Raw genomic sequence first — 21,765 nt, forward strand, 5'->3', positions numbered from 1 at the left:
TAGTTTAAAGTGTATCAAATCCCCATCACGTTTCCACTCCTTCAGTTTCAACCTTGTGGCTTCTGATCAATACAAACTTTTCTGGGGTCTTGTCTTTGATCTTGTCCAAGCCACGTGGACTAACCTGCGATAGATTTCACATTACTCAGCCACAGAGATCACTAGCAGACCAATTCCTCTCAGTGATAGAAATGCATTGATTTCGTGATTTAGCACGCAGAGATACTTTTGTCTCTCCAGCGAGAGATTGATGATAATGTGGTAGAGTGGTATTGATGATAATTTGTCGCTACCAATGATGCATCAGCGGCCACCTCTTCTTTGATCTGAGGTTGTGCGTCTTCGTTTGCTCAGGTAGGTTTCCTCCTCTGTGAAAGTGTGTCATTGCAGTGAGAGCTGACACTGTCACTTCTTATTATGTCGGTGACGTGTGCGTCCTGTCCCATTGTCTGTGGACTTTGAGTGCAGCCTTAAACACACCTATTGTTTACTGCAGCTTTTTATACTTCTGTTGTTGTGATCGTGTGCTCCGGCTAGTCCGATATATTTCACTTGATATTATAAATTTCTGTCACAGTAGTCTTGACTTTATGGTGTCACTTTTCTCTCTTGCATCTCGTACAGTGGGAGAAATTTCACAAAACCTCTGAGGCCTTTGAGACCAAACTATAATTGAAAATCACTGCCAAAATCGTTCGCCTTCTTTTTACACGCTATCCAAGTACAATGAACTCTTTGTGGTCTGACTTGGGGGATGGTTCGCTTAATCTGTGTAGCTCTGCTCAGCCTGGATTTACTGCCATTTGACAGTTTTCACTCTCGTGCCCGGGCTTTTGTTCATCGTGATGTTGATGTATAATTTGACCCTTGTGTCTTAGTTTGCAACAGGAAACAAAGGGATTTATGTCAATGTATTAAAAATTACACAATATTGCTTTGCAGAAATTAAATCTCTCGACTCACCACTAGGGGGCAGTCTTGTCAAACCGGAATAGATTTTCAAGGGTTTTTTTTAATGTGCAGAACAAAACAGCAGCCAGTTTAATTTCCTTGATGCTTTTTTTTTCTATCTTCTGAATTACTGTGTTTAATAAAAGATTAAGGTAGAGCATTTGTGAAAGCAAACTTTCCTGCATAAAAAATGTATAGGTTGATGTTTTGATACATTAAAAAAGAATTTAGCCTCTTTTACTCACGTTTTTTTTTAATCCATTCTGCTGATTATGAATGAATAGTTGTACAAATTACAAGTCATGATTCAAAGAAAAGATTCGTAATATCTGCCTTGACACTCATGGCGTTGGCCTCTGGGAAAGAAGGGCTCGGTGGAGTGCAGTCTATCTGCTGTGGCTCGATGTTTGATGAAAGAACAGGGATTAAATCACAGGAGTGTGCTGGCATTCAGATCCTGTGTGAGTACATAATATCATCAATCATACCTCCCTATGACTGCACTTCTGCACTGGCCCATCAAACGGTGACAGGCGTGGTTTTGCTGCCCCGAGCCCCGCGCTGCAGCCCACCCTCCTGAAGCCCACAGCCAGCCTGTGAAGGAGCTCCCTGTCTAATCTGTCAGCTTTCCTTGCTGTAACTGCCAGAAAACACATTCTGAAAGAAGAAAGAAAATGTGGGGTTTAATGACCCAAGACAGCTTTAGGCCCTTTGTACCTCTCCCTCTTACTGAATATAAAAAGCTTAAATGAGAACAAAATAGGGTGCCATTTCATACACACGGGGCTCATGCGTTGTGTCTGCACACATTTTTAATCTGCAGCCAGTGATGGAGGGTAACTGCGGCGTACAATGGCGCGTCTTTTGCTGTGCATTATTGATATGGAAGAACAAAGGGAATGATATTCTCGCAAACTTTTTGATCAACACGCCGAGTGTGTGGCATCACCGTAAGATGGCAAACCTTTCGGCATCTGCTCGCAGCGAGCGTTTCGTGATCCTTTTCTGCGCCTCAAGTGTCTTTTAGCGACTGAGAGGACAATGCTCTTTTCTAGATGGAAATCCGTTGCCGCTCTTCTCCTCCATCTGCTCTCCTCCTCTCAGCACTGCTGTTCCAGTGACATGTTAAACAAACAGGCCTTTCTGTCATCACTCCTATTCGCCTACTTGAGCGCTGACAGGAGAGTTCCTGGGGACCCAGAAGACAACTGGCACCGCAGTGTCAGGGGAAACATCTCTATCATTTGCATATCTTCTGATTACAGGTTATGATGGCACTTGTCATGGGTATTCCGTCTCTTCAAATCTTTATTGCCAAAGTTGCAGATTACACCCACTCATAATGGTGGTGAAAAACCATCAAGCCTCATTTTTCACACAAGGCTGCCACACTTCTTCTTTCTTTTTTTTTAACACATTTATTTCGATCCATTTTTCTTCTTCAGCAGCTTAAAATGTCCATTTATGTCCCAATAGAGAGGCCTTGGGTTTAACTGAGACAATGAGTGTTTGCAATGGAAAAGGTCATGGTGTGTGGAGTGCTGAAAGGGGACTTTAATTACAGCGGCACCATATCCAGTAAATGCGTAAGGAGTGGATGCTGACACCCTGATGGAGCATAAAGCTTCTGTTTCCTGCGGCGTTGGGTGATGACACGGGAGTTTGCTGTCACAGGAAGAAAGGCATTGTGTGTGTGCGTATGATTTGAAGACCTCATCTTTTGCCACTCTCAGCGGTGCTCTACTTTTCATGTGGATGAAAACCACTGGGGTGTAATGCTTCCCTGTTGGTATTACAGTCCGTTAAAGCAGCTCTCATCTAATCTCGGTGTGTGTACAGAATAAAGAAACTAGCTTTTGATATCACGGGGAGAGTTGTCACAGCTCTCGTGCTTTTCTTTGTGCTTTCATTCACACCACCTGTAATGTGGATTTAATTGCATCTTGGTTACTGGTTCTGTTATTTTCATGCTGATTAATAGACTAAAGCTTCTGTAAGCTGGCAAAAGTCTTTTGAAATAATGTGTGAGTCTATGTTTGAAGAGCAGAGAAGGTTTTTGTCATAGTGCAGGAAGATTACAGTATGGTATGTGTGGATTCATTAAAGAAACTCAGTTTGTCTACATTTGAATGCCGTTCTGCTCAGTAGCCTTTTTGGGGTCTCACTGGCTGGATGACTCAATCAGTCAGTTTGCGTGTTATCCACACTGAATTATGTCAACAAGGAGTTTTTGGATGGCCTTCTGGTTTCAGTGGAAATGACTGGTTTGTCAGCACTATCATAATGTTGGTGATTGTGGCTTTGAGTGACATTTCTCTGCTGTCGAATGGCTCTGCATGAGATTTGGCACTGCCCTCTGTAGGATGGAATATAATATTTTTGACTTTTTCCTTAGCTGTAAATGCTAATTTGGTTAAAGCATTTAGGTTCATGGATACATGAATTAAAAAAGTTAATGACACACCATCAGCTCAGGATCAGTTGCCGATTTATTGGCCAGGCATCGGAACCCGCCTTGTTTTGACTGATAAGATGAGATTCGCTGATGCCAGTGGCCGGTGTTTATCTGTTGTGCCACATCAATTTTGGACTTGTTAAATGTTCAAAGACTGTGTGAAGAAGAGCTGAAAGTCATTAAAGCTGTTCAATTATTTTCTATGATGGAGCTTCTCTGGTGCAAACAGAGAAATAAACAACAAGAACATCATAAACAAAACTGCCGTCTTTGGCCAGTTCGTAATATAAAAATCTGTGTGAATTCTTAGTTACTTATTAAAACATGGACAAACAAGCATGGAAATGCAGTATATAAGAGATAAACAGACTTGGTGCAATTATAAAGACCTTGAAAATCTGTATTTGCTATTACCACCTTTATTCTTCAACACAGCCTGAAGTCTCTGAGGCAAACTTTTGTGTTATTTGTCTTGTAGTCATCTCCAGGCTTCTTGAAGGACACCGAATGTAAGTTTTGGCTCTTTGAGAACCATCTCAGTGCAAAATAGTATTTATTCCTGTCAAACTGTGTTATCTTTGGCTTTTTTCAAAGATTCAACAAATAAAAATATGAACAAATGATGTTGTTTTTGCAACAGGCTGCTAGTAACAAAATGCCCAAAGATTCAAATTAAAATTGATCCTTTGCTAAGTTGCTGTTGTTGTTGTTGTTGTTATGTGTAAACACAACACTTTTCACCCCCTGAGTTAGATGCTTAAATGATTCGTAAGTTGTGGCTTAACAAACAACGACAAAAACATGCCTCTGATAAGGGTCGGCTACAGGGACTGAACCGAAAACGAGTCACTATGTAAAGAAGCCAGCGTCCCGAGAAAAGATGAAAGATCTTTAGAAAGCCTGGAGAATCAAATCATAGAAAAGTCGGGCTCCTTGGAATCAAAATATAAAGAAATGAGGGTTCACTCAAGACCTTTGATCAATACTTTAAAATATCAAAAAAACCTAAAAATGCAATTAGGATATGCTGTTATTTTAAGATAATTAATATAAGTATATTGCACAGGTGAGTTTGCTCATACTGTACTGGATCACCCCACAAACTGCCTGCAAAATGTAAGTAGAAGAATGAAATGTAAAAATAAATGCTAAATTCTGATCTTCACTCGGATGCCACGATGTGTGTGAATTAATATTAATAATATCCTTTGATGCATATTTATGGTTAGCGTGAGCTGGTTTGATTTGAAGAAACAGAGGACATCAACCTGCATACCTTCCAAAGTTATGAATAAATAATTATACGATATGAATGCCTCTAGTTAGTCCTGAGAATACCAATAGACAGCAGAGACTCATTATACTGTGCACCATGTTGTCAGATTATTGAGTTATAGAGAAACATGGGGCAGATGATCTCATCTAAAGCAGCATATCTGTTAGAAGATCCCGCTGCAGTGACGAGGCACACTACATGATTGTAACTGTTTGATTTAATTAGTGCGAATTTTCAGAGGTTGCAGAAAGAGCTCCGGCATTTATAATTGAATACGGGGTAAGAATGAAGGAGGAATTTTATATCTACTGAAAAGCCATGAAAAATGTCCAAAAATGTTAGAAAAAGTTTGAATGAGCATGTTACAGGTTTTATGACTTCATGCCACTGTTGTGGTTTTTTTTGGAATAGGCGTTGGTAATATTCAATTGTTGTCACAGTATGCGCAAATTCCCCGCTGCCTCTCATCACGAGGAGGTGCAATCAGGTTACAAAAAAGGGAAAAAGAGAAATCTTCCAGCCAGCTTCCTCTCTCCCACTCTTGTTTTCCACTTCACCATGGAGAGAGTAGAGCTATGAACCACTAATAAGAGGGTTCCGTTTCGCTTCTACCCAGCCGAGGGTTGACCTAATGAACAAATCAAATGAATGGCATATAATTATAGGCCAGGGAGGCCGGGACGGACAGAGGGTTGGCGCTAGTGGGCACAAACCTGAAATTATTTGTCTGGAAAATCTGTGAAATAAGCGGGAGCAGTTAAATTCTGACTTTTTCCTTTAGAAGGCCGCTGCGGCTAAGCAGTACAGCACATATGCACCGCGATGGAGGGAAAGTGACCACACACACAAACGCACACACACACACACACACATGTCGGCTGTTTTGATTTCAGCAGCACGTCCTTGGCAGCTGTGTCATTCTTTACGCAGATGAGCTGGAACTTGTACTTACTTACGCGACTGTGTTGCTCTCTCTTACATGGTATCCACAACACTGTTGCTTCATTGCTACTCATTTTACAAAAAGATGCTTCTTTCTCGAGTCAGCCCGTCTTCTTTCCCATGAGCTACGATTTAGTAAGTATGCAACAAAATTTGCTTGAGCTACGACATTGTTATGAATCTGATGGATGCTACTTGCATCCCAAATCTCATTCTGCTCTTTCAGGCTGACAACTCGCTCAAAATTGAACGCATAAACATCGAGCACATCCTGTTAGAACCAGCTCACATCCTCCGTCTGCAGCTTTGTCACGACACGTAAATTAGATCTGTAATATGAGTGATAGAAGATATATCCAGGCTTGCTCATATGCTTATTTGATAGTTGATGTTCTGTTTAGCAGCTTTTTCCTCCCCCCCCCCCCCTTTTTTTTTTTTTTTTAAATTTACAGTTTGTCAGAGTCTTTCCAAATCCTGCTTAGCTGGGTTGCCGTGATGGTGGCCAAGTGGTTTTCCTCTCTGCCACCCAGGCTCCACACCAAATTGTAGTGTTTAGTAAAATTTAATCTGCTTTAAAGAAACACCAGCTGTTTAAAAAAAAATAAAAAGGAGGAAATTTAGCATATCTCGTGTGTGTTCTTTATACTAACCACAGGATCTTTACACTATATATCATTGTCGCTGGAACTTGCAAAGTTCACAAAGGCAGGCTTTCAGTTTTCAGTGGAGCTTTTCAGGGTGATGTAATTTAGTTTGATATGTGGGTGATGATGACCTCCCTCTCACCCCACAGCTGCCTGTCTCCACACTGTCCAGGGGGCAGGGATGAGTCAGAGCTGGGAGCTGATATCACTCTGATGATAATCCCCGATATATCGACACACCATTAGCACCTACTGACTGCTTTACAGAAATGTCATTTTCACAAATTTCGAGTGTACTCTCTGCGGGTTTTATTCTTTTGGATTTGCTCAGAGCTTTTAATTCGACTCTGTTTTATTTATATAACAAATATTCACAACAATAGTTGCCTCAGTATGGTTTATATTGTAAAGTAAAGACCCTACAATGTCAGGAAAAACACCCCAATAAATGCATGACCTCCTTTTTCGTTTTCAGCATCACTCTGAGACAGGATGTTCCTAATTTTAGAGCTATTGGGTAAATGAATGAAAGGAGTCTTACATATCATGTGCATGCTGATATCCTAATCAAGAATGAGTCAAAGATTCCTCACAGTTTTACTGGAGACCAAGGTAGTGCCATTTAAATACATTTCTAGGATTGTGACCTCAGTTTTGACTGGATTTAGAGGTAAATTATAGGTAATCCAGGTCTTTACAACACATGCCTACAGTTTTAATGAGCTCATCTTGCTTAATAAATAAATAAAGCTGGGTGTCATCTGCATAGTAATGGAAATGTATGCAGTGTTAATTCCTAAGGGGAAGCTTGTATAATGTATAATGTCCCAGCACAGAACCCTGTGGAACGCCATAACTAACTTTAGTGTGTGAAGAAGACTCCTCATTTACATGAACAATATGAACAACAGCATCCTCTAACCTCTGTAATAAAATACTGCGGTGAGCAGTATTGGATGCTGCACTGAGGTCTAGCAACACAAGAAGAGGGATGAGTCCACTGTTTGAAGCCTTAAGCAGATCATTTGTAACCTTTCCTTACACTGTTTTTGTACTGCGATGAGCTCTGAAATCTGAACTATGCCTCCTTAGATGATCAGTTAGCTGATTTACTGCTACTCTTTCAAGAATTCTTGAGATAAAAGGAAGGTTAGAAATTATTCAATGATTAGTTAATACAGCTGGACAAGTAAGACCTTTTAAAGTAATGGTTTAATGCCACCTTTGATACACAGCTTTATACAGGACTTCATTTTTATAGAGTAACAAAACAATTTTTCCAGGCCAAAGGAAGATGTTCTAAATGAGTGCAATGCCATTTCCTCTTCAGCCTACGTGTTATCTTCTTTAAGATGCTCATTTATACTATTGAATCAAGCACGGCTGATTTGTCTTGTTTCTTTAGAAGGCCACAGAGTCGTACGCAGTGAGGATGTAACACTATGAAGAAAATAATCGACGTCTGTGGGAGTAGAATTCATGAAGCTGGTCTTCTCTTTGCTGGCCACAGTGTGTGTTTTAGTTTAACAAAAATCTTTCTTTGTCGTTAACCATTTTGCAGATAAGCTATTTGAAAATTAAAAGCAGCGGTTTCTTTGTCCCAAAGGAAATACAGCGTGTCAGCCTAGGTAAGCTCCTCAAATAAGAAACTTTCAATCATGTTAAAGATTTTCTGCGCCCTCAGAATGCTTTTTCACCTCCGAATGCACAAATTGATTACCAGCTTAATAGCTTTTCGCCTGCTATTACATGGGAAGAAATGTCAAAAGAGCCAGAGAAAACCAGCTCGTTGCCATGCTCGTGGCATACCAGTCTGCACCTGATAGTGGATCAGCTTTACAACACTGAGGAAATGAGAAAAACAATTGCACCCTGCTCCTGGCGCATAACCCCTAGGGTTGCACGGATGCTCTTTTTTTTTTTTCTCGCAGAGATTTGTCTCATAAGCAGCTGCATATTGTAGTGCGCTGGCCCCTCCTACTTGGAAGCTAAGCAAGGCTCAGGCCTCAAGACCTGGATGTCTCCAGAATTAGCTCAGCCTGTCTCTGCTGCAGGGAGGAAGCGCTCCCATTGGGGAAATGGGGTAGAGCAGAGAGCAACCTGCAAGCAGCCCATTAGTATACACCGCATAAGCATGGCAAGATGAATAGCAGAGCTGAGAGGCTTCCTGGTCCTCTTGCCTTCACTTCTGAACTTTAGGTGACTGAAACACTCGTTTTTTTTCTCTTGTGTCAGATCCAGCAGAAAAAAGAAGAAAAAAACCCTGTCTTTCTGCTCATGCATAACATCACTAAAGCATTGTGTTATAGTACACTGCCTGGGTTTGGGTTGGACTTACATCCTAGTGGAAACTATTCCTCCTTTAGCCTGTGGTCTGTTTCATGGAGCACCTTTTCGTGATGTAACGTCCTTCCATGAGTCATACGCCCTGCTTCCTCCCAGTGAAATAAATGGGCAGGGATAAAGGTGCCACTAATGTTGTTCTCAGGTGGCAGACTGGCCTTTTTGGAAAGACGTACTGCAGTGGTGTGAGAAAGTCAGCACCAAAATAGTGCTTACATGAAAGTAATGAATCATGTGTACATTTAGGTGTGTGTCAGACTTGTCCTGAAAGACTTCTCTGTTCAGTTTATTGCAGAAACTTTGCCATTATCCAGTTAGCTTGCTGTTTCTTATTCTAATAAGAAACAGAAAACTTTAGGAACACTTTAATGTAATATAATGTTTCTTTTTTTATATACCTGTAATTACAAAAACCATAGGGAATTGCATTATTGTTTACACTTGCTGAAATAAGGCACCCAAATGCATTCTGAATATTATTTGAGAAATGCTCCACTCAAATTGTATCTCCCACTCACCCCTGCGGGCTTAAAAGATGTCTGTAAATAGTTCCCAGTTTTCTCACTGATGGATAACAGCGACTGGCGAACAGCAGCCGGGGAGGCGATGCTTTTACGAGATGAGCGTCTCTCCTCGGCGTTTCTATCGGCCACAACTTCAAAAGGCATCTTTATATTAACTGGGAGAGTTAAAAATAAAAAAAGGCATCCTTCCTCGTTATTGCAAATAGGAACAGGCAGCATTACTTTGCATAATACAGCGCTGTAAAATGCCAGCTAATACAAAAACAATATGTCTCTTCACATCTGTCACCATTTCATTAAGAAGCAATCACTTAATGTATCGCTAAAAAACGTCCTAATTGTTTGCGTTGCTGATCTGGAACTGCGACATGAAATCTAATCAGCCTTCAGTTTAAGTATGACCTAATGTTGCCCATTAAGAGTTGCGTGGTCACAATTTTTCTGCAATTACTGACTTAACTGGCATGTTGTTCATGATTAATGACAGATGATCTCTAATAAACAATGAAAGTTTGGAACAAAGAGTTCAGCAGGCACAAGATTATGTTAACCTGCTTCCGTGGTGATCGCAGATTTTGCCACGAGACGGTAGGCGCGACTGTTTAATATTCAAATCCAGCCCAATGAAAGATGAAGCTTCTGTTTCTGTCCAAATATCTTGGCGTGTAATGGCCTTCAGCCTAATTCATTCATCTAAAGTGCTCCTTCTAGATCTCAGGGCTCGCTTTTAGGCAGCTAAATTACTCATTTGTGCCAGGTTATTGCAATTAGCCGTTTGAGTGTGTGCACTGTTGCGTCTTATCAAGATACCCTCTAATTCATTCTACTCATAATGAGTTTGACAGGGAAACAACAACAGCAGCGGCGGAAAAATGGAAACGTCTGGGGAGAAGTATTCACTAAAAAGAGGAAACATGGAGTGCAGTTGGTGTATTTCTGTGTACAAATCTGACAAGTGACTCCTGTGTAAAAGCCATAATTTTAGTAGTGAACCAGAGGCTTTGTTTAAAGAAAAAGGCACACGTGTTCTCAAGTGTTGCTGTTTCGCTGTCTGGAAAAATATCAATCTTTGTTCAGAAATGAAACGTCTTTGGCGCTGATGCTGATGCTGCACTGTTTTTCTTTCAATCTGACGGCATCTGCTTGTGCTTGTGTAATCTTACCAGGTCAGACCTATAACATTTACGTAGTATTTTCAAAATGGCACAAGTCAGCCATCACATTAATGGATAAGCATGCTTAAAAATGGGCTGCACATGTGTCGTCTGCAGCTTGAGTTGGTCAGCCTGCTGTACTTTAACGCGTATTGTTCTGGTTAATGAATGGTAATAAAAAGTGTTTCCAACTCATTTTTTTAGTGTTTGTCTTAGGTCTCTGACGAATCTCACAGACGTCTCAAAGCTGCTCCTTTTTATCAGTCACATGTTCGAGATTTTTTCTGTATACAAGACAAAATGTTAATGTGATATTTTAGAAACAATGCTGATCTTTGATCTCAGAAGGGACCAGAGACACAGTACGGGAGTCTTTAAGGGAATTGTTGTTTATTATTCCCTTATTAGCTTGTTTATTACTTATAGGTTTTTCCAGAACCTTTTCCTCTTAGTTTAAGGTGCGTTATATCTGCAGGATAACACATGCATTAACACATGCCACTTTAATAAATGATCCCTGACATGGCGACAGCATTGATCGGGATCTAAGAGCAGACAATACTGTGTTATTCACTTCAGACCGGGGAGCTGTCATACACACTCACAGCTTATAATGTCCCATGTTTCAAGGATGTCACACACTGTGGGGGATAAACTTGTAGCAGTCATGGCTTTTCTCTCTTCTCTAATCATGGAGGTTGATATCCGAGCATTGTGGTGGTTGGATCGCCAACATTTCACCTGAGTGTACTTTAGACCACTCATACTGTATGTGAACCAGTGACAATTCCAGAAGAGTGAAGGGCATGGATGGAGATATTTGATCCTGTGGAATGATACAGGATGGACTCATTACGCCTCTTGCACTGAACTGTGAATTTGTACAGATATGCATTACAAGCCAATCAATATATTTTATGGCCATAGTCGAACAGGGCATTACTGTTCCAGAGGGAACACTCGGACCAAACAACTGATGTTTCTAAGTCCGCACTGAATCCTGTCTGCAGCTTACGGCATCCACTGAATACCAACAGTGCGATGCATTGTGTACTTGGTTGCAATAACCCAACCTGATGTTATGATTCTGACAATACTTGCTGCCAGAACCGCATGATGTCTGCTGCATTCATCTGCCACGAGTCTTTTTCCCACAAAGAAAATGTTTTGCAGGGTCTCATATTCTGCTCTTTTCATTGTACATCTTTGAGATTGCTGCTTTCAGCAGAGCACCAAGCTCTACAATCTTTGCAGTCCTCAAACCCTGCCCTCCTCAAATCCACAATCATGCCTTTTGCATAGTCTGTAAGATCATATTTGAAGCCCTTTTTTGTTAACCCATTCAAATGCAAAAACAAGCGCTGAATTGGAGTTGCTGTTGTATGCACCTGTTTACGTAGTGATACATATGCAAATGGGAAGTACCACTTACGCTGCAGAAACAAGCTTTTGTCGATCACTTGAGCGTAGAGATATGTATTTGCATGAAACCAAGTCTGTCACAGAGGCAACGCAAAAGGAATGAGGCTTGTCTAGATTAGACAATACACACACAGTGAGTTAGAGTTGATTTGTTAATTAATGTATCAGTTAACTGCAAGTCAAAATTGATTTCTGGTTTGTTTATTTATCGAACCGTTTATCAGTCAGTCATGTTACAACACTTCTCTTGTTGCAGGAACTGAAATAAATGATGGCTTTGCCATTTTCTGCTAGTTAAACAAGCAAGTTCAACAAATCCAGATGCTAGCTTTGGAGAACATTTGTTTTATGTGTAGCCGGCATCAAGAAAGATGCAGAAACGCTTAAAGCAAGCTCTCATTTGAGCTTATTATTGGAGTTTATTGGATGGTTAGACTACTGAGTCACAACACTTCCTTAACCATAATGAATGCATCCAAGCCTCATCACTGATGACTGGTTAGTCGCCATGCGCAACCAAATATAGACTTCTGTCAGCCATTTCATTTGGTCTGGTTGGCTCTGTTGGCAGTTTTTTTTTTCTTTGTTTCAAAAAAATCCTCTGCCTCAGATGTTGGTGTGTTAAGTAAAATGCTAAAAGGCAACCCTTAATGGCAAAATCCATATTCCCATTAAACAGGAGGGCAGCTCTGAAGCATTCTCCTGCTCATCCTGGCCATTCCCTGGGTGTTCAGATAGAAAAAAAAAAATGTCTCTGTTAGAGGTAAATAAAGAGCCGGTTATGATTAACACTGAAAATTACCTTGTAAAAATAAGGTAAGTATGAGTTCACATAAAGATATTTGTATATCACTTTATATGATGTGTATTTAAAGCTAGATGAATCATTTGTATCCATTCATTTATCCAGCTGTTCATTTTCTTAACCATTTAGTTGAAACTCACTTTTTGCAGTTAAAAACTTGCACCTGCGTGTTTGCAAAGACATAATAACAGATTGTGTTAAAGCTTCTCTTGTCAAACTCATCACACAGAAAGCTTATGTTATGAATGTAATGAAAGGTTAAGCATCACTACCCAGGGAGTTCCACTGAATTACCTGCATTCATCTAGCTGCTATTATGCTACCCCGCTGGGAACCGTTGAAGCAGGTGGTGATTCAGCAACAAACAATAGATTGTCAGTCAGTAAATGTGATGTTAAACTGATGTTACTGTACTTAAAAAACATGTAGTTTCAAAGAAACCATTTTCCAAAGAAAAGCGGAGGATGATCATGTCCATCCAAAGCAGCAGCGCATCATTCATGTGACCCTCCACCCTAAATTGAATCAAAATTGCACCCAGTCTTTCCCAAATTTTATTATTATGATTATTATTATTGGTTTATTAAAGAAGTAATACTTTCATTTGAGGCTGTAAGCATGTGAATACTTCAGTCCTGTGCCATCCTCTCCAAAACTCTTATTATTCACAAGTTTACTGTCTTACATGAAAGACTGCAAGAAAGAATGTGTCAGGTTAACCTTGGAGAATTGCTACCATGATAATTCTGGTCTGCACAGCTCCGCCGTGTCTGTTTATTATTGATTAATGCTACCTAATTAGCGCTTGGCACCTAGCTATGTTGGTTAAATGATGTAAGTTTGTGAAAGCCAATCTGAAAGCTGTAAAAACAATATTATTAAAGAAACATGATTCGCTTGTTCGAGACTTTGTAGCTGCAAAGACCTCCGCACAGATATAATTAGAGCAGTGCATTTCTTAGTAGTCACTTAAACGGTATGATCAATCAGATGCTTTGAACGCTGGCTGTTGGTGTCCTCCAGTTAATGAAGCTCACTGGAAATAGGTGCAGCCAATGAGATCTTTGCAACATAGCGTTTTCTCCATTTTACGCCAGACGAGGGGCCAATCAGTCACTTTAATTGTGACGCGTTTTTAGTTCTCTTCTGTCCTCCATTCGTCTTTTGACCAAAATAGCTTTGCGAATGTGAAAACAGGAATTTTACATGTGACTGTTTCGTCAGCTTTCGCATTTTTCTGCCACGCAGCACCGTCACCGCTCTCATTGTGCTCAACTCTATTCAGTGAACTTCTCTTTGATAAAATACAGTGCGGAGGCTGTTGAATCAGCCATGAAATTCTCTCTTCTGTTGTGTCAAAGTGGTTGTGTGAAGCGACCCATTGGAAATGAGGTCAGAACCTTCAGAGTGCACACGGTCCTTGGGAAACTCGTGTCTAACAATGAGCCGAAAACAGGAAACTGATGGGGAAGTTTGTCAACAAAGCTCGGAAATGACCTCTTTTCTCTGTGTCATGGTCGCATTTGTAGCTGCAAAAGTCAAAACACTCAGAGGAAGTTTTTACTTTTTACTCGATAACGTGGAGAGATGTAAACACAGAATATAATGCTTCAAGTACCAGAATTTAACATCACACGAGAGACCAAGAAGAGAGCGTTACAGCGCTCACATCTGTTAGTCGTGTCTGCCAGCGGTGATGCATGAGCCATTATGAAGACTCATAATAAGCAACGCTTATGTTCAGTGAGCACACCACAATGTAAATGTACTATATTTATCCCATGTTATCGTGGCCTGTGCCCAGCCTTTTCAGAATGTGCTTACAGATACACGTGCACATAATTAAATATACATGTAAAGACGATAAGGATATTTCTAATTACTTCCACAGTTTTCATTCATCATAAATAGAATAAATTACTCATTTAGACTCGGCATCGGGATGTTTTATTTATGATGCAGTCTCCTTTCGATTTCATCTACGTGCTTCGTGTAATTGCATATTTGCACCACCACGGCTCGCTTTCCCCGAGCAACACTTATAGCACAGCACATCTATTCAGTGCCACGTGGGATTTCACCATTTCAAAGTCTGTCATTAAACACTATTACACCATTTGGGTCTGTTTGTGGAAACATTTCATTTTTAATTTCAGGCAAACTGGGTCAACAAATGGCTGGGATGTGTTCATTTATCATGCCTTCATAACTTGGTGTCTTATTTTTTTCAAAGACTCCGTTAGCTAACGTCACAGCAGTCATCTAATGTCTCTGGAGTCCACACCTGATGTTTAGTGGATTACAGGTTACATGGTTAACATTAGTTACCTTAGTTTAAATTGGGTTACCTGCATTAATATAGGAAGTATACGAGTGTGTTCACTTCATATCTGTCTATCCAGCTAGCTGTTTATACACACAGTTACTCACTATGCAGTTAGTAGTCACCACTAACATCAGAGTGATATTCATTTCACATAGCTGAGCAACATCAGCATCAGGAGATTTCCAACAGCGACATAAGCTGCACTCCTAGTCCGTGGAGGGCTAAATGCATTTAAACCCACAGGGCTTCTACATCATTCAGTGTTAAACAGTGCTTTTGTTTTGTTTTCGTTTTCTTGACATGGCTTTTGTGGGAATTGCTCGTTCCAAAGAAGGAAAAACCATCAATTACCAAATCATAGTTCTGGAAAGTATTAAACTACAGTAATGTCCAAAAGTCCTAAGCCACCCCTCATTCGTTTACATTTTGCTTGGAAAATGGGCAATAGGAGGATCATTTGCATAATTCTAACATGCTTAAAAGTCAATATTTGTTATGACCACTTTTATTCTTCAGCACAGCTCGAACTCTTTCAGTAAAGAAAGGAAACTGGGAAAGGAAACTGGGAAACTACTTCTGAAGTAATCTTCAGAAGTAGTTTCCCAGGTTTCTTGAAGGACATTCAAAACTTCTTCTTCTTTAGATGGTGGTTGTTTTTGCCTGCAGCTCTGGGGAAGCCAATCCATGAATCGTAATGTTTTATTGTGAGTTTTTCTACCCAGCTATGATTTAGTACATTAGCAGTGTGCTTGGGAAGACAGTCATACTGAAACATGGAGGTGCTTTCCAGGTGATAATGCATAGTGGATCAAAATCTGACTGTACTTTTCTGCGTTCATAATTATATCAATTTTTGACAGGATCTTTAATAGCATGCAGTGAAATGCAGACATGACAGAGCCTCCATCGTGATTTACAGATGGCTGCAGACACTCACTGTTGTACCTGTCTCCTCCGTACACATTCAGATACTGTTAATCAGCTGTACATCGTTTTGTTTTGTTTTTTTGTTTTTTTAGCCCTACTGCCACTTTCTAATTTCCAGTTTCCTCAATTGTTTTAAGGACACACTGCACACATGCTGAGATAAGCAAAGGTTTTGGGTAATAGCTTTTAGGGAATCCTCTCGTTGGTGCCAAAATGCTATATTATGCTTGTCAAACTGTGCTATCTTTCGCTTTTTTCAAACATTCAACTATAAAAATGGGAACCAATCTGTGTTTTGTAGCTTACTAATAGTAAAAAGCAGAAGCAAAATACAAAGAAATGAAGGGTGACTGAGGACCTTTTTGCAGTACTATAAATTATTCTCAGATACAACCCAAATATAAATGATATTGGCAATCCCCAAATTAATCCAAGTCATGTACGTTGTTCCTTATCTTAGAGATGTCGACGTGTGCAATTACCGAGCCTGTGTTCAGGAGTGCAAAATGTGCAAAATGCTATTATTTAAAAAAAGCTCCTGTCATAAAGTCAGACATGCATAGTTTAGGAACTGTTTGATGGTTTGATCAGTTTGCCATACCTCAGTGTCCATCCTTTTCTTCATGATGAGGTCAAATTACTCTGTATTAATGTGCCTGCACTTCCCTTTGAGTATTTTTTGTCTTTGTTTTTTATCGTCTGTGTTGCAGAGTAGTTTTATGACTAATCTGTCTGAGACTGCTTTCATCAAAGCCTCCTTTAACTTTCTTGCCAGTCCCAATTTATTTCTTATTATTTCATGTACTTTTACGTGTGCCATCCCAATTTCCACCTTTTCCTCAGGGACACCATCAATAATCACATTACTCCTCTGAGATTGATTTTTCAAATAGTCCCCCTTTTCTTCTATCCTGTGAAGTGTCTCAACCGATTTTGCCATTTTCCTACAAGTGGTTTCGCATTTATTTATTTTTATTCTTACAAGACACTTTGTCCCAACTTTCCAATTTTTCATGAGAAACTATACTGGTCTCGAGTTCCTGTTTCTCTTTAAGTGCATTTCCCACTCTACATGCACTCTTTGAGCTATTTCCAACATAATATTTGCTGCCTTTCTTTGCTGATCAAGCTGCACTCTGTAAAAGTCCTTTTCATCAGTTGAAAAGCAGAAATTGTTCCTCTGAATATTTCTGTACTAGGTAGCATCTGTGTTCTCAGTTTCAGTGTTGAAACAAGCCTGAAACTAGAAACCGTGAAGCATATGCTGCTATATTACAACAATGGTGGTGTTTAAGTGTAAGAAAATATAATATTTTATGAATTAGGTCCATAATTTGTTGCCACTGTACACCACCATGGAAAGTCAATATGCAATTGGAGTGAAAATGTATTAACTGTTTAAGAATTATAGCCAGTTTTATAGTTAATTTAACAAATGACATATAAAGTATATTCAAAGTGCTCAATTTGTATTTTAAAGCGTTTTACTGTAATTTGAAATATGAGGTCCAAACAGATGTTAGTGCATCTTAACTGTTACTTCAGAAAAACAACATCATAGGTAAAGAGGAAGGTGAGTCATTATCAGGGTATAGTACAATCAAGAGATGCCTTCATGAATGGAAACACAGAAGGTTTACAACAAGGTACGAACCACCGCTTACACTTGAGACATGGAAGGTCAGATTAGTCTTCTTCAGAACAGATTGAGCTCCAGCTAATCTGCTCAGATTCAGCCCAAAGCTGTAAAACAGATCAGCCAAAGAATACTGCAGAAAAGTAACTCAAGGGTTTCTCAAGGCAATGAAATAAGATGTTCTTCAAAAGTCAGTCAGTTGCTCGTAAACCAATAGAGCATACTTTTTAGATATTAAATAGAAAACTGAATACAGAAGCACCCACACAAGCAGTAACTGAAGGCAGCTGCAGTAAAGGACCAATCAGAGCTTTTCAACTGAGGGAACACTGTCACGGTCCTGGGCCATGTTGGCCCAGCATTCTTAGTATTCGTGTGTTTTGTATTTTGTTCTTTATTTATGCCTTGGTTCCTCGGTTGTTCTGTTAAGATGTTCCTTATATGATTACCCCCTGTGTATCTGTGAGCCCTCCTTTCCCTTCGTGTTTTATTCCATGTTTTCCCCAGCCCGTTATGTCTGTGCTCTCCCATGCTCTCTCTCCTCCTGTCTGAACCTCTGTGTACTTCCTGTTTTACTTTGACAGTCTCTCGTCAGTATGCGTCATGTTGTGTTCACTCCTGCCCTGTCAGCTGTGTTCCCCTGTGCTCCCACTTCCCTCGTTAACCCTCTGTGTATTTATGTCCCCGTCTCCCTCATGACTGTGTGCCCCTCCGTGTGTTTCCTCGTGAGTCAGTGTCTTTAGAACTTCCCAGTGTTGTTTCATGTTAATTTGTGTCGCCTTTATTTTGAGTTCAGTCCTGTTTCCCGTGAGTTTGCGTTCGGGTCCGATTCCTGCCTGCACACAGCCTAAACATGACAAACACAGCATGTGGTGATGTCAGTGGGTTCTGGGCTAAAGGCACTTATTGATCCCAAAGGATTTTCATTCAAGTATTAAAACCAGTCCTTATATTTAAAATGATGTTAGTCTGTTCAGTTTATTTCAAGTCTTTAAAAAATTGGGTACTGTGTATAAAAATGTCCATATGTTTGTTAAACGTCTTGAGTTAAAGCTAATCCTGTATGTACACCATGTCCTCTTATGCATTTTTAGTGTAGCTTCTTTTTTCCTGCATTAAACTGTGTGTGTGTGCTGTGGGCTGTGAGCTGTCAGGGTAGTGGAAAATAAAAGTAATTCTTCCGTCAGTCCTTGGCTCTGTTGATTTTAAAGCAAAGCATAATTAAAAACAATATGTACAGTATGTGATGGTGCTGCATTTCAGGGGAATTAAATTCTCTTTTGCCTGACATGTTTAATTAATAAATAGGCACGTTTCGCTAATTAAAGGCTGATGGCTTTGCAGAGGTCAACACAACCCTGACAGCTGGACTCTACAAGTCATAAACGTAGGGAACTACTGTTCACTGGATATTATGGATTTATATATTCCAAAATATTTATCCTTGGGATTTTTATAACACTATGATTTTGATTGAATTATGTCTTATAATGGTTGGACTCATAGAGTATAAATATGTATCAAAAAAGGTTTTGCCTATGTGCCCTCCATCCTGTAGACAAGACAGAACATTTCAAGGCTTAAACACTTACACACACACACAATAATTCCCTAGAGGTCATGTTGAGAGTGTGTCCCCTTTCATTTGACTGCCATTCACTCCACAAAGAACTCTGACAGGAAGTGTTAATGTACTGGGAGAATTCCCTGGGCTTCCTACAACTGTGAACGTCTACATTACAAGAACGACCATATTCTGGATTTGAAACATCGAATCTGTTTGGATGTTTCTCCATCTCGGGATTCTGTGGAGTTTTTTTGGCATATTTAACTAACAGTATTTTCAGGCCTGCTTGTCAGGATAGAGCATGGTGAATGTCTTTGTGATAGTTTGATAGAAAATTGATGCTGTAATTGCATTTTAGTGCTTTGCTGCAGCTAAAGATGCCCAGTTTGCTGCCAATTCTTTCAGTAACAGGGATAAAGGCTGCCGTTGCATTCCTCTCATTCCAATCATTGTTTATCTACTCCCTTGATGAATCGTAACTCATCGTTTGATTGCTCTGCCGTTTCTCATCTTTATCTCTTCTGCTCGGTTATGGTCAATACCCTGGACCATTTGGTGCCATTTCACAGAGATGGTTCCAGCATGACAGGCGAAATGTAATCTGTGGGTGCGTGTGTGTGTGTGTGTGTGTGTGTACGAATGCTGAGCAGACATGGCAGTAACAGACTGAGTTTCAAGTTCAATCCAATAAATTTTTTATTTGTGTTTTGTGGTGGTGGAAGAAGGGTGGGGGGTGGACGGGGAATTCGATTCAACTTTTATTTTTATAATCACAATAGTCATTTAAAGGCACTTTATATTGAAAGGTAAAGACCCTATAACAAAGACAACCTAACAATCCCCTAGGAGCAGCCATCTGGCAACTGTGGTGAGAAAAATCTCCTTTTTTAAAAGGAAGGTACCTCAGGCAAGGTGACTATCTGCGGAGACCAGTTGGGGAGGTGAGGAAACCTTGTTAATTTCTGTTAACCAATGCGGTGAACATGACAAACATTATAAACTTTTTTGAGCACATTTCATTGCTAGTGTTGTAGCTCAAAGCATCGCTGAGTATAAGTGTATGCTTAGTTTAGCCTCACAGATTCTTCCGCATAGGAAGTGAATATCAGCAATAGAGCGACAGGAGACCATGAAATGACCATGAAATCAGTGATTTGTAGCGATGACAAGCACAATAACTGTTATTGACATGAATGGGAATTGTTCCGAGTTTAACTTTTCTCAACTTTGAGGTGAGCTTTGACGATGCTCCTGCTCAACTGTCACGTTATGGGGGTGAAAAACACATTAGAGGGGTTATCTATGCAATCACAGCCTGGAACGTTCAGTAGCAACAAGCCACCAGCTACAAACTGATGGGTGACGACCGCATTGGTTCATACGTGGACGGACTTTACACTTGTATTCTGTGTCGTATATTTCAAAGCATCATCAAAGCAACACCTTTATGTGACATGGGCATTTTAGATATTTGAGATCTGCTCATCCTTTTTAATATTTATGTCACTATGATGTTACTGCTTTGAGCCAAATTTCTGACTAAGTCACAAATTGTATTTGTGATGTTCTTTAGAGCAATGTGGGAATTGTCAAAAAACAACAAAAAAAGCATAAAACAAAAACACAAAAACACATTTAAAATGTTGAAATGAGCCCTGATTAAATAATCACCACCTGCCAATGTGTGATCCTCAATATTTGGGACTGGTTCTGGTTGAGGGGATAATGTAATCAAGTTAATGCTGCATTATGAAGCGCTGGCTTAATGTCGGCTGGTTAGACATGAGCTTGCAGAAAGTCAGCGGGTCACACAATATGAAAACCCTGCAAAGGTAGCCTCGGATTTCTCATTCAGATGCTGCAGTCCTCCAACTGCACCGACTGTGTGCCTCTGTGTCAACAGAACTGTGCCCCAACTGGCTTAAAGCTGCTCTCAAACAATTTGTTTGTGCTATGTTTTCACTGTGAGATCTTCAGATCTGTTACCGGTTGTGGTTATTTCTGCCAAAGAAGATCAGTTTATTTGATCTTGCTCTACTAGCAGCTCTCCTGCCAGGTGTCATATTTACATAGTAGTACACATGCACAGTTAAAAACACAGTGTGAAAAACACTGCAAGTGTGTGTATTTGACATGAACACTGAAATGAAATCAATTGAATGAAAACAAAAGTTGGGAGAAGTGATTATTAGAACATTTTTCCCAATTGTCACAGTATCTAGGGGCATTTTGGAATTTCATGGGGTTATTTGGGGATCTTTGCAGCTCTTAATTTCTCTTTCTTATCATAGGTTGCAAGAATAGAAACAAACAAAAAACTGTATTTGATATTTCCTGTATTTGGGGAATTTACGACCCAATATAGTTAGACCTTCTGTAGTTACTGGCTGGCTAATAGCACCTTGATGGGGCTATGATATGGCGAAAAGTGTCTAATACTGCTGTCTCGACCTCTGCTCTGATTCTTCCACAGGAAGAAAGAAAGGTGGGTTTCATTGTCTTATATAAGGTAGGCTTTATTGGATGTGACAGACTAATAACGAGTCTCACTTTGGAGTTAAGGTGAAGGGTCAAGGCTGGTGATAAAGGCGTAGATGAGGAGGGATGTAATTTTTTTTGTGTGCCCGTATGTGTGAAAGGGTGGATGTGTGCCTTTTAGAACCAGGCTTAGAGTCCAGAAATCCTCGAGGGACTAAGGTGAGAACTGGACTGGGATTACAGCGTCTCAACGCTGTGTTGCTGTCACTCACAGAGAAACATCGCCTCACATCCCGTGTTGCAGGAGATTGAGAA

At 40.1% G+C, this 21,765-nt stretch overlaps 1 protein-coding gene across 2 annotated transcripts in view; it reads left to right on the forward strand.

Annotated features, from left to right (window-relative positions):
- Nucleotides 1-21,765, forward strand: part of LOC102780940 (tetratricopeptide repeat protein 28-like) — a 181,911-nt gene that overhangs the window by 3,360 nt on the left and 156,786 nt on the right. The gene's annotated exons all lie outside the window — the stretch shown is intronic.

This window comes from Neolamprologus brichardi, chromosome 12 (genome assembly GCF_056152115.1).
Source record: "Neolamprologus brichardi isolate AB-2024 chromosome 12, ASM5615211v1, whole genome shotgun sequence".
Classification (NCBI taxonomy): Eukaryota; Metazoa; Chordata; class Actinopteri; order Cichliformes; family Cichlidae; genus Neolamprologus; species Neolamprologus brichardi.